The sequence below is a fragment of the Lactuca virosa genome, chromosome 5 (assembly GCF_052849685.1).
Source record: "Lactuca virosa cultivar CGN04683 chromosome 5, Lactuca_virosa_CGN04683_v6, whole genome shotgun sequence".
NCBI lineage: Eukaryota > Viridiplantae > Streptophyta > Magnoliopsida > Asterales > Asteraceae > Lactuca > Lactuca virosa.
Genome location: NC_136430.1, coordinates 375606675 through 375621631, shown reverse-complemented (window position 1 = coordinate 375621631; position 14957 = coordinate 375606675).

Genomic DNA, 14957 nt, shown 5'->3' with positions numbered 1-14957 from the left:
AACTTCGGATAGTTTCGTCGTTTCAACAGGGTCAAAAAGATCGTCATAATTGACTTCAACTAGATTTAAAGGACCTGAAGAGGCAGGAATATCGCTTTCCATGATTGCGGTGGTTTCAGTGGATGGAGGGGCGTTGCGGATGTGAGAATCATCAAATTTCACATCGAAGCTTTCAATGATTAGCCTTGTGCGTCTGATGAGGACCCTGTAAGCGACTTTGTTTGTGGAATAGCCAAGAAAGATGCCTTCATCAGTCTTCGGTGCAAACTTATTAAGCTGATCGCGGTTGTTGATCACAAAACATCTACACCCAAAGATATGAAAGAAACGAACATTCGGCTTGCGGTTGTTAAGGCCCTCATACGGTGTTTTGTTGAGACGTTTGCACACAATGCTAGGGTTTTGAACAAAGAATACGGTTGCTACAGCTTTAGCCCAGAAGTAGAGAGGAAGGTGTGCGAAGTTGAGCATGGATCTGGCTGCTTCTACTAGAGTGCGGTTCCTTCTCTCTACTACTCCATTTTGTTGGGGGGTATAAGGAGCTGAGAAGTTGTGAGTGATGCCTTTGGAAACCAAGAAAGTATTGAGAAGATGATTGGTAAACTCGGTTCCATTATCACTGCGGATACGTCTTACTGGAAGCTTGATCTGAAGTTCTATTTCCTTGATGAAATTGATGAGAATCTGCGGTGTTTCTGACTTAAGTATAAGGAAGAAGACCCATGTGAAGCGTGTGAAGTCATCTACTATAACCAGTATGTACTTCTTGTGATGGAGACTGGCTACGGTTGATGGACAGCAGAGATCAATGTGTAAGAGCTCTAGAGGTTCAGAGATTGAAGAATCAATCACCATGGGGTGACTTGCTTTGGACTGCTTCCCACATTCACATGCAGGGCAGAGAGTATCGTTGCTGAATTTGAGAATATGGAGACCTCTGACTAGTTCTCCGGTGACCAAATTGTTGATGTACCTGAAGTTGAGATGAGCTAGCTTGCGGTGCCAAAGCCAGCTGACTTCGGATACTGCTTTGGATAGGAAGCACAACTGCGGCCTGCCAATGATCAGAGAGACATCCAAAGGATACATCGTACCTTCGGATCGGGATTTGATCAGACACGTGTTCCTATCAATTGTCATTACATAGCAAAATTGGTCATCAAATTCAACTCGATGGCCTGCCTTTCATAGTTGGCCAACACTGATGAGATTGTGTTTTAGGCTTTCTACATAAGAAACCTTTGAAATAGAGAAGTTCCCCGTAGTGAGAACACCGTAACCTCGGATAACTCCATTCGCATTGTTTCCGAATGTGACATTTCCACCATTGCATATTGGCCTGAAATCCCGAAGGTATTCTAACCTTCCGGTCATGTGCAAGGAGCAGGCACTGTCAATTAACCATTCTTCTTCTTGTTCCTCCTTGCACAAAGCCTGAGAATTACATGGTTAGTTTAGGCATCGAAACTAATTTGGAGCCTGGGGCAATTGGTGAATTTCTGAATGATGCATGGAGCGAGGTTGCAGGGACGGGTCTCTTGTCACCTTTTATTCCTAGACCTGGGTGTTTGTGCAGATTTGGAGTGTTGTGTTTTGAAAAAATACGAGGTTTCTGACTCTGATTAGATTTGACATTGGATGAATCCTTTTGACAACTACACTGACATTGACAAAAAGAGATTTTGTCTTTTGATCTGACACTATGCTTGGTCAGCGGTCTAAAGGATGAATTGGACTTGTTACCGGTACGAGGTTGGTAATCCCTGACATGAGTGATGTTGGGTTTAGAAAAAGTTTGTTTGTGAAAAGGTTTAGCATGTGTAGGTCTTTGAGTTCTTTTTGGTGGAGTTGGTAAAATACCCTTCCACTTTTTGAAAATTTGACGTGACTTTAAAAGTGTTGGAGTGGGTAAGATACCCTTCCATTTTGGGTCATCTGAGGAATAGAAATAGGAATGACTGATGAAACTTGACATTCCTTTTTGTGTGTTTTCTTAATAGGAGAGTTTTTTGAAAAGTATTGTGAGAAAACAAATTTCTCTGGACTCTTGGACTTTGGAAATCTGACATGCTTCTTGTTTTTCGAAAAAGTTTGTCTATTTGTGCCACGAAATCGAATTTCCTCTTTCAAAGCTTTTTTAGCTAAGGATTTTGGTGAACCGCAGTCTTTGTTGTTCAACCGCGGTTTCGTAGAACCCTTTGAAAATTTGTGAAAACGAGGGCTTGAGTCATCTGAACTTGAAGATTCAGGAATTTGAGAGCATTGACCCACTTCAAAGTTTTCTATGCGTAATTCGTGATGAATTGGCTGAAGAGTCACAGTTCCTTTTACTGATGACTGCGGTAGTGATGAATTGACTACCGCAGAGTAAGTTGGGACTGCAGTGGGACTTTTGTGGGACTTTTGGCTATAGTGAGAAACACCACGGTCTGAGGGTAGAGATGGGAAGTCTATCGAGACTTCGGAGCCCTCAATGACAATTTCTTCATCAACTACGGATGAGGTTTGAGAATTTGGGTAAATGGTGCCACAGATAGGAATTTGATCACATGTGTGACCCGAAACCTCAGGCATAATTTCCTCAATGACACAATTATTGCTTAGACTATGCAGTCTACCGAAGTGAGTTTTGATGTCTTCGGGAAAGGTCTTGTCATTGACTGGGAAATGAAATTCTCGGTCTGGAGGGACATACAGTCTGTCTTTGTTGAACCGGGATGAGGAATCCATTGCGGTAGGATATCCATTTGACCAACCCCAATTGTATGTATTGTCCACGGTTCCATTATTTACCAAATTTTCAATAGCTTCACTTTCATTGAACAATTTTTCGATTAAAAGATTTAAGCATACAATTTCACTCTGAGCTAAATCTCTTTGGTTCAAAGCTATTTCTAATTGGGTTTCACTCAACATTCTTGCATCTTTTTCTAACTCTAAGTCCTTCTCTAACATAGCCATTTTGAGTCTTTTGTTATCCAGTTGTCCTCTCACGTGGAACATCTCTTGGGACACAATGTTCTTCTCATATAAGGCTTTGTTATAGTCTGTAAGGACGGCAACACAAGTGTCATTAAGATCATCTATGTAGGGTTGATAGTCATGCATGTTATAGTTTAGAGTTTGGATCATAAGTTTTACCTGTTCGACGATGGTTAGAGTTCCATCCTTTGCCATGTAGCAGTAGTTCTTGTCCAACTTTGTAGACCCATCATCATCCGCAGTTGCCAGCATGCAAATTTTCCCTTTTCCTTTGACGCTGCTGATGACATCATCTTCATCTCCGGATGACCAAACTTGATGGTCTCTTTTGACATGGGCTACGTATGCCCTTGCCTTTTCCTTATCTTCCAACTCTTGAGCCATTCTAAGGTAGAATGCTCTGTCTTTTACTACATCGGCCTTACAATCTCTTGCAAAGTGATTCTCTTTGTTGCATTTATGACAAATTACAACATCAGTCTTGTCTTCTGAGGGAGTACCGGAGTCAGTGGTCTGAGTAGACTGCGGTGCCTCCTTTGGTTGATTATTTTGAGATTGTGGTGGTGGATGAGAACTTTTGGGATATCGAGGATGATTATTCTGGGAAACGAAGTTACGGTTGAATGGAGGTTTGTTGAACTGTTGATTCTTGCGGAAGGAAGGAGGTGGTAAACGGTTGAACTGTTGGCTAACCAGAGCAATAGCCTTCTGAAACTCTTCTTCATCATCATACTCTGAGTCAGCTTCGTATGACTGCGGTGGAGTGTCATACGATGGAGAGTAAGATTGATCATGTGGAGCTTGTGCTATGAGAGCAAGTGGTCCTCCGAAGTCAGCACAGTCTTTGAGTACGGTGGATTCTTGTGCTTGCAATTCTCCATAGAGCTTGTAGAGTGACAAAAAATGAATCTTTCTATCGCCTTGGACTATCATCTTAGCTGTAGTCCAATGTCTTCCCAAACCATTAAGAAACTGAAGATTTGTTTCATGGTTACTGCGGATGGTGCCCGCATTGGATAACTTGGTGACTATCAGGTTGAACCTTTTGAAGGAGTCTTCCAAGCTTTCGCCAGTATGAGCTTTGAAGTTGTTGAACTCATTGAGTGCGGTAGTAAGCTTCTTGTCTTGTGCTTGTTCTGAGCCTTCGTACAGATTCTTGAGAACTTCCCAGATCTCTTTTGCTGATTTGCAATTTATGATAATATCGAAGTTATAAGGAGCAACTCCACAGGAGATTTCATAAAAAGCAACAACATCATTTTCCATTTTATCGAGATCATCCTTGGAGGGACGGTTCATGACTGGTTGACCTCCTCCTAGTCTGGTTGTAGCGCCGTCAGTTTGGACTGGTGTAAGGACTGGGACATGTGGTCCTTCTTCTACGGATCGCCATACATCTCTACCAAGTCTCCTTAAGTATCTTTCCATTCTTTGTGACCAGTGATGATATTCATTTGCTACCAGTATTGGGGCTCGATTAGAACCACCAACACTATTGGAAACATTCAGAGATAACGATTGTGCCATTTGAAGTTTTTTTTTTTAAGAAATGAGCTTCAGTGGTATAGAAGGCCCTTTGAAAATCAGAGTTCCGTTTTCAAAAAGCAACCACTATGGCTCTGATACCAATTGTTGAGAGAAAAACTTAGAGACACACTTGAACAAACGTTAGAACAAGTAGATTGCAGAATAGTTAATCTCGAAGGATCTAAAAGCTCAACAATAATATTAATAAGTTAGAGTTAGATAGTTAGAGAGTTAGTTGCGGAAAAGTAAAGAAATAGAAATGACAATAATTGTTATATCAAGTATACACATAAGTTGATTCATAACAAGGAATGCATTCAAACCAAGTTAATAAGGAAGATCAAACTTAGTGATTAAGTCACGAAAGACTTGCTCAGAAGAGAGGTTATAATCAGTAGTATTCTAGTAAGATTTGAGAGTAAGAAGTGATGCGTAGTAAGATAGAGAGATAGAAAAGATAACTTCAGATAAGTGTATTTAGAATAGATAGATGCGTGTGTTAAGATCGTTGAATACAAAGAGAATGAGCTCTATTTATAGAGACTCACGAAGTACAATAGATTACATCTCTAACAGTAGCCATGTAAGGCATACTGGACAAAAGATAATATTACAATAAAGACAAGTAAAGTAATCTAGTAAAGTGACTGCGGTAGGTAGAGACTCCGGATGCGGTTGCTGATGAAGGAGCTTGACTGCGGGTGCTTGATGGCTGCGGTAGCTGAAGTTCAAGAGGGTCACTTTTATGATTCAACATAAATATATCAAAATTCATAATTTTTTATTCTCTATAAATAGACATCCATATTGATATAGTTTTAAGATAAAATAATTTTTTTTTTTAGAGTTTTAGCTCTCGTTATTCATAATTGAATAAAAATCTATCAGGTTTTTATTACAGTATATTTGTTATTCACTTATGAATAAAACGTATGCTTAACTTTTTTTTTATAGTTTAAGTATTGTTCATATATGAATATGACACGTAATAAAGTTTTCTTACGTAAAAATATATTTTTTACATCATCTTTCGTCATATATTATATTTATATATGAATAAAACGTGTATTAGTTGTCGTCATATTTTATATTCATATATGAATAAAATATTTATCAGATTTTTGTTACAGTTAATTTGTTATTCATATATGAATAAGTAGTATAAATGATACTTCAACTGTAAAAAAAATTAATTATATATTTTTATTCATAAGTGAATAACGAATGTACTGTAGCAAAAATCTGATTTATTTTTATTCACTTATGAATAACGATAGCTGAAAATATAAAAAATAATAATTTTTTTATTTTATCTTAAAAGTATATCAATATGGATGTCTATTTGTAGAGAAAAAAAATCATGAATTTTGGTATATTTAAAATCATTTTTCGATAAAAATAGCTTCTTAAAAATTAATAAAAGGAAAAAAACTATGTTTTTGTATATATTAAGGTAATGATTAGCATAGTTTAAGGAAACATGTTTTGTTGGAAACACATGTGTATTCCTTATCCATTTCCGCTGGTACAACGGAGGCCTTTGCGGCAAAAATAAATGAGTGGCTGAAAATGATTCCCCTATTCTCAACATTTTTTATTTTCTCAATTGAACTTACCTCTATATATATATATATATATATATATATATATATATATATATATATATATATATATATATATATATATATATATATAGGTACTGTGAAGATGCGTCTGAGTAGAATAGTAACAGGTGTTCGTATCAAAAATCGTTGTAATCTGTTATTTATTACATAAATAACAACAGTGTATTTGTTGACTAGATATTTCGTTTTCGTTTGTAGAAAATATTCCTTTTTAAATTAGGTTTGTCAAAATGACCCAATATTCTTGATGTTGGCAAAATGGTCCTTCATTTTATAATTTGTCAAATAAGACTCATATTTGTCAAAAGGTGGCTCAAAGCTATGCGAATTACTGAAAGTGGTCCATTTCCTCCGACTTACTTGTTTAAGCAATTTTTGGCGTAAATACTTATGGTTTTTGTCATAAAAACTTGTAACTTATATTTTGTAACATACTACTTCTTGCTTCTTTGTATAATTTGTGAAATATGATTCAAACACTTGAGACTTGCCCAAGGTTTCGAGTTCTTGGACTTTTCTTAACTTTAGCACATATAATTTAGCATACAAGCATAACAAGCAAATAAATCAAAGTTTAAAACAAGGTATTGACTTGTATTCTCCCCCAAAAACAATAAAAACTCGAAAAAGTAGGGGTATGAAGCTCACCTTGAGTTGGTTTTGTGGGGTTTTTGAAGTGTAGTGAAGAGATCTTGATCCTAAGCACTAGAATGCCCTTGATGAACTCCTTGAAGCCTAGATTATCCTAAAAAGTGGTTAAAATAGGACCTTGTGTGTAAATGAGAGGATTTTAACAAAATAATATGTAGGAATACTAGGAGATTTCGAAATAGCTCACCCAATTTCCAAGAACCACCTTGATGATAAAGATTTTTGGAAGAATCCACTTGTTCTTGAGAGGAGTTTGGTTTAGTTGATAATGGAGTGGGGAAGGGATTTTTGAGGAAGTATGATATCTCCAGGGAGTGAAATGAGGTAAGAGTGAGGATTAGCAAAAAGGAGTTCTTCTTTTAAATAAAGGAAGTGAAGTTGATTTGAAGTGTGCTTGGAGAACTGCTAGCAAATTCATGTTTGCTTGCTGGATAATTTGTAAGGATCCGTGATTGCATGGGGAATGGAGGATTACATCAAATCATAAACTCAAACCCTCTTATCACTTTTATATTTATAATAATACTATTATAAATATTAAATATTATCTTATGTAAATATGTTTTAAATATTCAAATTTGGCATAAAATAGAAGTTTAAGGGGGTCTAAGTTATGAAAAATATGAGTTTGGTGGGATTTCCGACATCAAAATGCCTTAAAATGAAGGAAAGTTCCGAAATGGTCTAAAATCCGGAGTGTAGTCCGAAATCTGCGAGGGTCCGAAGTGCTTAGGGAGTTCCAGAGTCGTTTGGAAATTTCCGGAGTTAAAGGAGCGAATTCCGAAGTCATTTACTAAATTCCGGAATGGGTCAGCAGCTTCCGGAGCGGACTAGAGGCTTCCGAGGTGCGAGGCTGTCCGGGGCGGAGTCTTCCGAGGCGTGCGAGATGGTCCTAAGAGAATGATTCCGGAAGGAAACCTTCCGGAGTGAAGGTGTTCCGAAGTGAGCAAAGTCCAGAGTATGCGGAATTTTTCCAGTTCAACTTAGGAGGTCCGAAATCAACATGTTTCGGACTCAGAAGGCTCCGGCCCAAGAGGGTTCCGGACCAAGGGGGTCCTTTTGGATTTTCTCCTTCGGTTTTGAGCTGTTTTCAACAAAGGAAAGGATTGGGATGGTACGGATGTTTATAAAAAGTTGAGAGAGATATGAAAGAGATTTGTGAGAGATTGAGAGGCATATATGCTTTGCATTATAACAATACACGGTTCATTAGGAATCATTATGTAACCTTTAATGCATTAATGCAAACCTTACAATAGTTGATGCTTACATGAGAACATAATTTCCTAGCTAAAAGTGCTAGTTGTGACATCATCCCCCCGTTAGAGGGAATTTCGTCCCGAATTTCTTCTGAAAGGTAGGATCATGGACGTGAGAATAGGTGAGGGTACTTCTGCTTCTTCTGGTCTTCGCGTTCCCAAGTGAATTCCGGTCCACGCTTAGCGTTCCATCAAACCTTCACAATCGGAATGCGACTCTATTTTGTGCTCTTCACTTCCCTATCCATTATCTCGACTGGTTCTTCGACGAACATGAGATTCTCGTTTATCTCAATCTCTTCTAGAGGAATAACAAGGGTTTCATCCGATAAGCACTTCTTCAAGTGTGATACGTGGAACATAGGGTGTACGTTACTGAGCTCCGAAGGTAGCTGCAACTTATAGGCCACCGTACCAATTCGGGCTAGAATATCGAACGATCCAATGTATCGCGGGTTTAATTTTCCTCGTTTCCCAAAATGGATCATCCCTTTCTAGGGAGAGACCTTTAGTAGCACTCGATCTCCGACTTGGAACTCCAGGGGTTTTCGTCATTTTTCAGCGTAACTCTTTTGCCGGTCACGCGATGCTTGAAGTCGGGCTTTTATCCGAATTATTTTCTCTGTAGTTTCTCAAATGATTTTCGGTCCTGTAGGGATGCTGTTCGGCGATTGCCCTTTGACCAGCTGTGTGTCGCCTACTTCAGCCCAACAGAGGGGCGATCTGCACTTCCGGCCGTACAAGGCTTCAAAGCGAGCGACTCCTATGCTCGTGTGATAGCTGTTGTTATATGAAAATTCAACTAGGGGCAGGTGGGTATCCCAGGCTTTGCCAAAATCTATTACACATGATCGGAGCATGTCTTCTAGAGTCTGAATAGTTCGCTCGCTTTGGCCATCTGTCTGAGGGTGGTAGGCAGTGCTCATATCCAGTCGGGTTCCCAATGCTTTCTGGAGCGACTGCCAAAAACGAGAGGTGAATCTACTATCCCGATCCGAGATAATAGATATGGGGACTCCTTGAAGTCTCACAACCTCTTTCAGGTATATTCGCGTTTGCCTTTCCATTTTGTATGTCTCCTTTATTGGCAGGAAATGGGCGGATTTATTTAATCGGTCAACGATCACCCAGATAGTATCCAGACCGTCTGCCGTCTTGGGTAATTTGGTTATAAAATCCATTGTTATCCTCTCCCATTTCCACTCGGGTATTTCGGGTTGCTGAAGTAGACCCGAGGGCTTCTGATACTCCACCTTAACTTTGGCACAAGTGAGACACTTGCCAACGTAAGTGGCAATCTCCGCTTTCATATTCGGCCACCAATAATGTTGTTTGATATCCATGTACATCGTGTCGGAACCCGGATGGATAGAGTACCTTGTTTTGTGAGCCTCATTCATTATCACGTCCCGAAATCCACCGAACCTCGGTATCCAGATTCGGTCCATAAGATAATAGGCTCCGTCTTCTTTGACCGTCAGATTCTTTTCCATTCCGCGCAATGCCTCATTGGTGACGTTTTCTGGCTTCAAGGCTTCCTATTGAGCCTCCTTGATTTGTGAGGATAGATGGGAGTGGACGGTCATTGTTAACGTCTTTACTCGGCGACCCGAGTATTCCTTTCGACTTAAGGCATCGGCTACCACATTCGCTTTGCCTGGATGGTACTTGATTTTGCACTCATAGTCGTTTAGCAGTCCGACCCATCTCCGCTGCCTCATGTTCAATTCCTTTTGATTCAGAATGTGCTGGAGGCTCTTGTGGTCTGTGAAAATGGTGCGCCGTGTACCATATAGGTAGTGCCTCCAAATCTTTAACCCGAAGACCACAGCTCCCAGCTCGAGATCGTGGGTGGTGTAGTTTACTTCATGGGTCTTTAGTTGCCTTGATGCGCAAGCTATCACCTTTCCACGCTGCATAAGCACACAACCTAACCCTTGATTAGAAGCATCGCAATATATACTACGAAGTCCCCTGTTCCTTCTGGCAAGGACAACACTGGAGCACTGCAGAGGGCTTGTTTCAGGGTTTGGAAGGCAGTTTCTTGTTCGTCATTCCAATGGAAAGGTACACCCTTTTGGGTGAGAGTGGGGAGAGGCTTGGCGATTTTGGAAAAATTTTGGATGAATCTTCGGTATTAACCAGCAAGGCCTACCAATTGTCAGATTTCTGTTGGGGTTCTTGGGGTTGCCCAGCCCTCGATAGCTTTGATCTTGGTAGGGTCCACATGTATTCCCTCTTCACAGACTACATGACCCAAAAATTCCACTCTACGAATCCATAACTCGCATTTTGAGAACTTTGCGTAAAGCTTTTCTGCTCTCAGTGTTCCCAAAATCTGTCATAAGTGCCGGCTGTGCTCCTCCTAACTCTTAGAGTAAACGAGTATATCATCGATGAAACAATTACGAAGTTGTCGAGAAACGGCCGACAGACTCTGTTCATCAGATCCATAAAGGCTGCGGGTGCATTTGTGAGACCAAAAGGCATGACTACGAATTCAAAATGCCCATAACGGGTTCGAAAAGCAGTCTTTGGGATATCCTCCTCTCGGACTCTTATTTGATGGTATCCGGACCTTAGATCTATCTTGGAAAAGTATCTGGCTCCTTGGAGCTGGTCGAATAGATCATCGATTCGAGGGATTGGGTATCAATTCTTGACAGTGAGCTTGTTTAACTCTCGATAATCGATCAATATTCTGAAAGATCCGTCTTTCTTATTGACAAACAGGACCAGAGCTCCCCAAGGTGAAAAGCTCGGCCTGATGAATCCTTTGTCGAGAAGTTCTCTTAGTTGACTAGATAACACTTGCATCTCGGCAGGAGCTAACCTGTAGGGTGATTTGGCGATTGGAGTGGCTCCAGGTACAAGATCGATTCGGAACTCGACCTGGCGCTCGGGAGGGACTCCTGGAAAATCCTCGGGAAATACGTCGGGAAAGTCACATACTTCTGGAATATCGTTAATGTTTTTCTCCTCCTTCGTTTTATCCACGACATGAGCAAGAAAGGCGTGATCCTTTTTGTGCAAGCACTTTTATGCTTGGATGCAAGAAATGAGTCGGAGGTTTGAGTCGGGTTTATCGCCATAAACTATTAGGGTTTCGTCGTTGGGTAGATGAAGGCGAACGGCCTTCTCGTGACACATAATTTCAGCATGGTGGGGGCTTAACCAATCCATGCCAACAATCACATCAAAGCTCCTAATATTAACAGGAATCAAACTGATTGGGAATGAGTGATTATTTAATGTTAGTATGCATCCTACGTAGATATCGTTGGTTGATTCTGTTTTACCATTGGCCATTTCGACCGTAAAAGTTTCGTTCAATTTGTGGAGATTTTGATTGATTAGGTGTTTGAATTTGTGACTTACAAAGCTTCGCTCAGCACCACTATCAAATAAAATGCACGCATAAGAGTTGTTGAGGGGAAACGTACCAGTCACCACTGTTGGATCTTGCACCGCCTCTCCTTGCCCCATGGTTAGGACCCTTCCTGCGTTCTGATTGTTGTTCTTGGGGTAGTTGCGTTTAAAATGGCCAGTTTCCCCGCATCCGTAACATGCACGGCGGGCTCCGACGTTGTTGTCATTGGGCTGCTTGTTTTGTTGTGGGGGCATCTTGCAATAACGGACAGTGTGTCCTTTTCGATTGCAGTTGGTGTATTGGAAGTCTTTGCATGCCCCGTAGTGGTGATAGTTACACTTTTCACATTTGGGATTGGAACCCGCGTATGACTTTGTTGGCGCTGTTGTGGTTGAGGCTGGGGCGGTTGGAGTTGGTGCGGCTGGAGCGGTAGCAGAATCGACTGCTACTTTCTGTGATTTCATGGATGGCCCTAAATTCTGTCGTCCTTTACGCTTGTTCTCCCAGTTCTTCTTGTTCCCTCCTTCTTGTTTGCTCTCTCCCTCGGTTGCTTTGGTACTTTTCTTGTCACTGTGATCATAAAGCTTCTTGGCCAGGCGCTTTGCACTGTCATAGGTCTCGAGTTTTGAGGCAATCACGTTAGCTTGAATGGGAGGTGTCAACCCCCAGATGAATCGCTCGACCTTCTTTCCCTCGGACGTAATCATGCCAGGACACAAAAGGGCTAGTTCATTAAACCTCAAGATGTACGCGTCAATGTCCGAGCTCCGCATCGTAAGGTTCCACAGTTCTTGCTCGAGTTTTTGTACCTCCCCTCGGGGACAGTACTCGGCGATGAATATTTCCTTGAGTTCTTCCCAGGACATGATGTTTGCAACGGGGAGTGTCATGGCCTCAATGTGACCGTTCCACCATGACAATGCCTGGTCGACGAAGGTGCAGTCCGCGAATTTGACTTTACTCCCTTCCGGACATTCGCATATCTCGAACACCGACTCCACCTTCTCGATCCATCGTTTCAAAGCTATGACTCCTCCAGTCCGGTTGAAAGTGCGGGGTCTTGCATTGGAAAAGTCCTTATAGGTACAGGCCTTTACAGGCCCTTGATTCATCCCTTGATGGGAGCTTCCCGTCCCTTGGCCCTTTCCACCACCATTATTTCCGTTTTGAATGCGGGCTAGCGCTGCTGTTATTGCAGCTGAAACTACCGCTTGAAAGGCCGCAGAGTTCATCTCGGGAGGGGGCGGCGGTGGTGGTGCTGGGTTGTTGTTCTTACGGATCGGTCTCCTCGGCATCTTTCTGTCATGGATCAGATGGACAATGAGTACCCAATACGTTTTGCTTCATGATTTCTTGATTATAGAGTAGTATCGGAGACTCGGTTGCATACAAGCAAGTGTGTGCATAAAATCAACATGTAATAATAGTAATAGAGCACATAACAGGTAACACATCATGATAAAATATATATCCGTCTTTTCAATGATAATAATTTCTTGAGTACATGAAAATTTGCCTTCATAAGGCATACAATACATGAAGTGAAATAAAATCTAACAGAGTAACGACTCCATGAGTAGTGAAATCACTTAATCATGTAGTCGATAATACATAGAGAAGTGCATAAAGGAAAAATCGAGGTGGTGGCGAGTAAACGGGTACTAGCCGCGACGAGTAGGGTCTGGTGGTGCTGACGACGAGGTAGATGCGCACTGAAGTCTAGCCAGGTGGTTCTCGGCGTCCCGAAGCCGGGCCTCTAATGCTGCCTGGCGCGCTTGGTAGTCCCTGACTACCTCCTGTGTCATCCTCTCCGCGCGCTCAACCGCAACTCTCATGGCCACCATTTGGCCAGCGGTTTCCTGTGTCTGCTCGCCAATGTCGCGTATCTTCCTTACCATCACAGGTAGGGCTCAGTCTACAGGTCCACCGTGACTCAAGTCGAAGTAGTCCCAGTTTATCCCAAATAGAGGTCGTACTCCTTGTTCACGGCTCCACCTCCAAATCTCGTGCGCCCATGGGGGTGTAGGACCATTGGGGCCGATCCTGTATGGGGGCACCCTTGACATATAGGGTGGATTGATAACTTTGGACTCAGCGTCCGAGTCATCAGCGTCGCTGTCATCCTCCTCCTCGTCCGAGTCGGCCACTGGTTCTGCCGGTCCTCCCATAGGCTCCTCCTCCTCGGGCTCCTCTTATGGTTCCTCTTCGGGTTCTTCCTCTGGCTCCTGCTCAGGTTCTTCCTCGAGCTCTAACCATCTGCCATTCCCCTGTTTGGGGAAATAGGGATCTCCAGGATGATGAAATCCAGCCATAGTGTCTGCACGAGGGGTGAGAAACGTGTAAGGAGAGTGTGCGTAAATACGTTCCAAAATACTCCTATAGTATTTTAATTGTTTAGGTTTGGTTCGTAAAACTTTTGGATAACGAGTTGGGAAGTTTTAGACTTGTTGAAACACCACTACCACTCCCAAAAACATGTTGGTCATATCTCAAATAAATATAGTTGATCAGGCTATATTTATCCCAAATATGATTACATAACTGTCCAGGTTTGACCGTAGTGTTCAACCTTTAAGTTCTTTTGTTTTGTTCCAGTTATGATACGGTCCTAGCAAGTATGTATACTTCTAGTCAGAGTGTTTTAGTCCTATTTTATTTATAGTTGTATATCTTGTATGGCTAGATATACTAGTTCACTATAAATAATGCTCTGATACCAATCTGTCATACCCCCGGACCAGAACGGAGGAAACGTTCGGAGCCGGGTGACTTCATTGTGCAGTATCATAACAATTGAATATAAATGAAACATAGCAAATCCAAACATCATACATCAATATAACAAACTTACATTGTTTTTACATATTGTTCATGTTCTTGAAATACACAAAAGAGACAACATTGAATAAATTCCAAACTACATCAAAATAATCTTGAGTCCGCATTCCATAAACCTGCTTATTGATTTCCTGAGAATACAAGTCGTTTGAAAAGTGTCAACATAAAATATGTTGGTAAGTTCATAAGCATTTTGTATAAAAATCTGTGATAGTTGGAAAACCAGAAAATCCCATATTTTCTTATCAAATGGTTATAAGTCTTGTTTCCAATCAAGTATAGTTGTATGTGTGTTCTAGTTTATCGTTTTTCGTAATCATATAAAATTGTTTTCCCCAGAAAATCCTATATTTTCTTATGTATAAAAATGGTAGTACTAAAAACCTAGGACTTGTGTGGTAAAAGATTCGTTTGATGTATCCAGACAATAGTTGTTTATAATCGAAAGGTGTAACTTGTGTAAAGTATTAAATATTAACTGTTATATTCTTAGTGAGTCGTAATAACCATATTAATATGACGGAGTGCCCGTTCTGACGTTCTTCAGGTGTCGATTTTGTTTAAGACATTTGTCACCCTAGACTGGCCGGTCTAGCTGTAGCGCAGCGAAGGTGCGGGGTATCAACCCCGTATAGATCTATACACAAATTCCCGCACCCCCTCGAGGAGACTCTGGTTATAACTCTTACAAGACTTAAAGCGTAC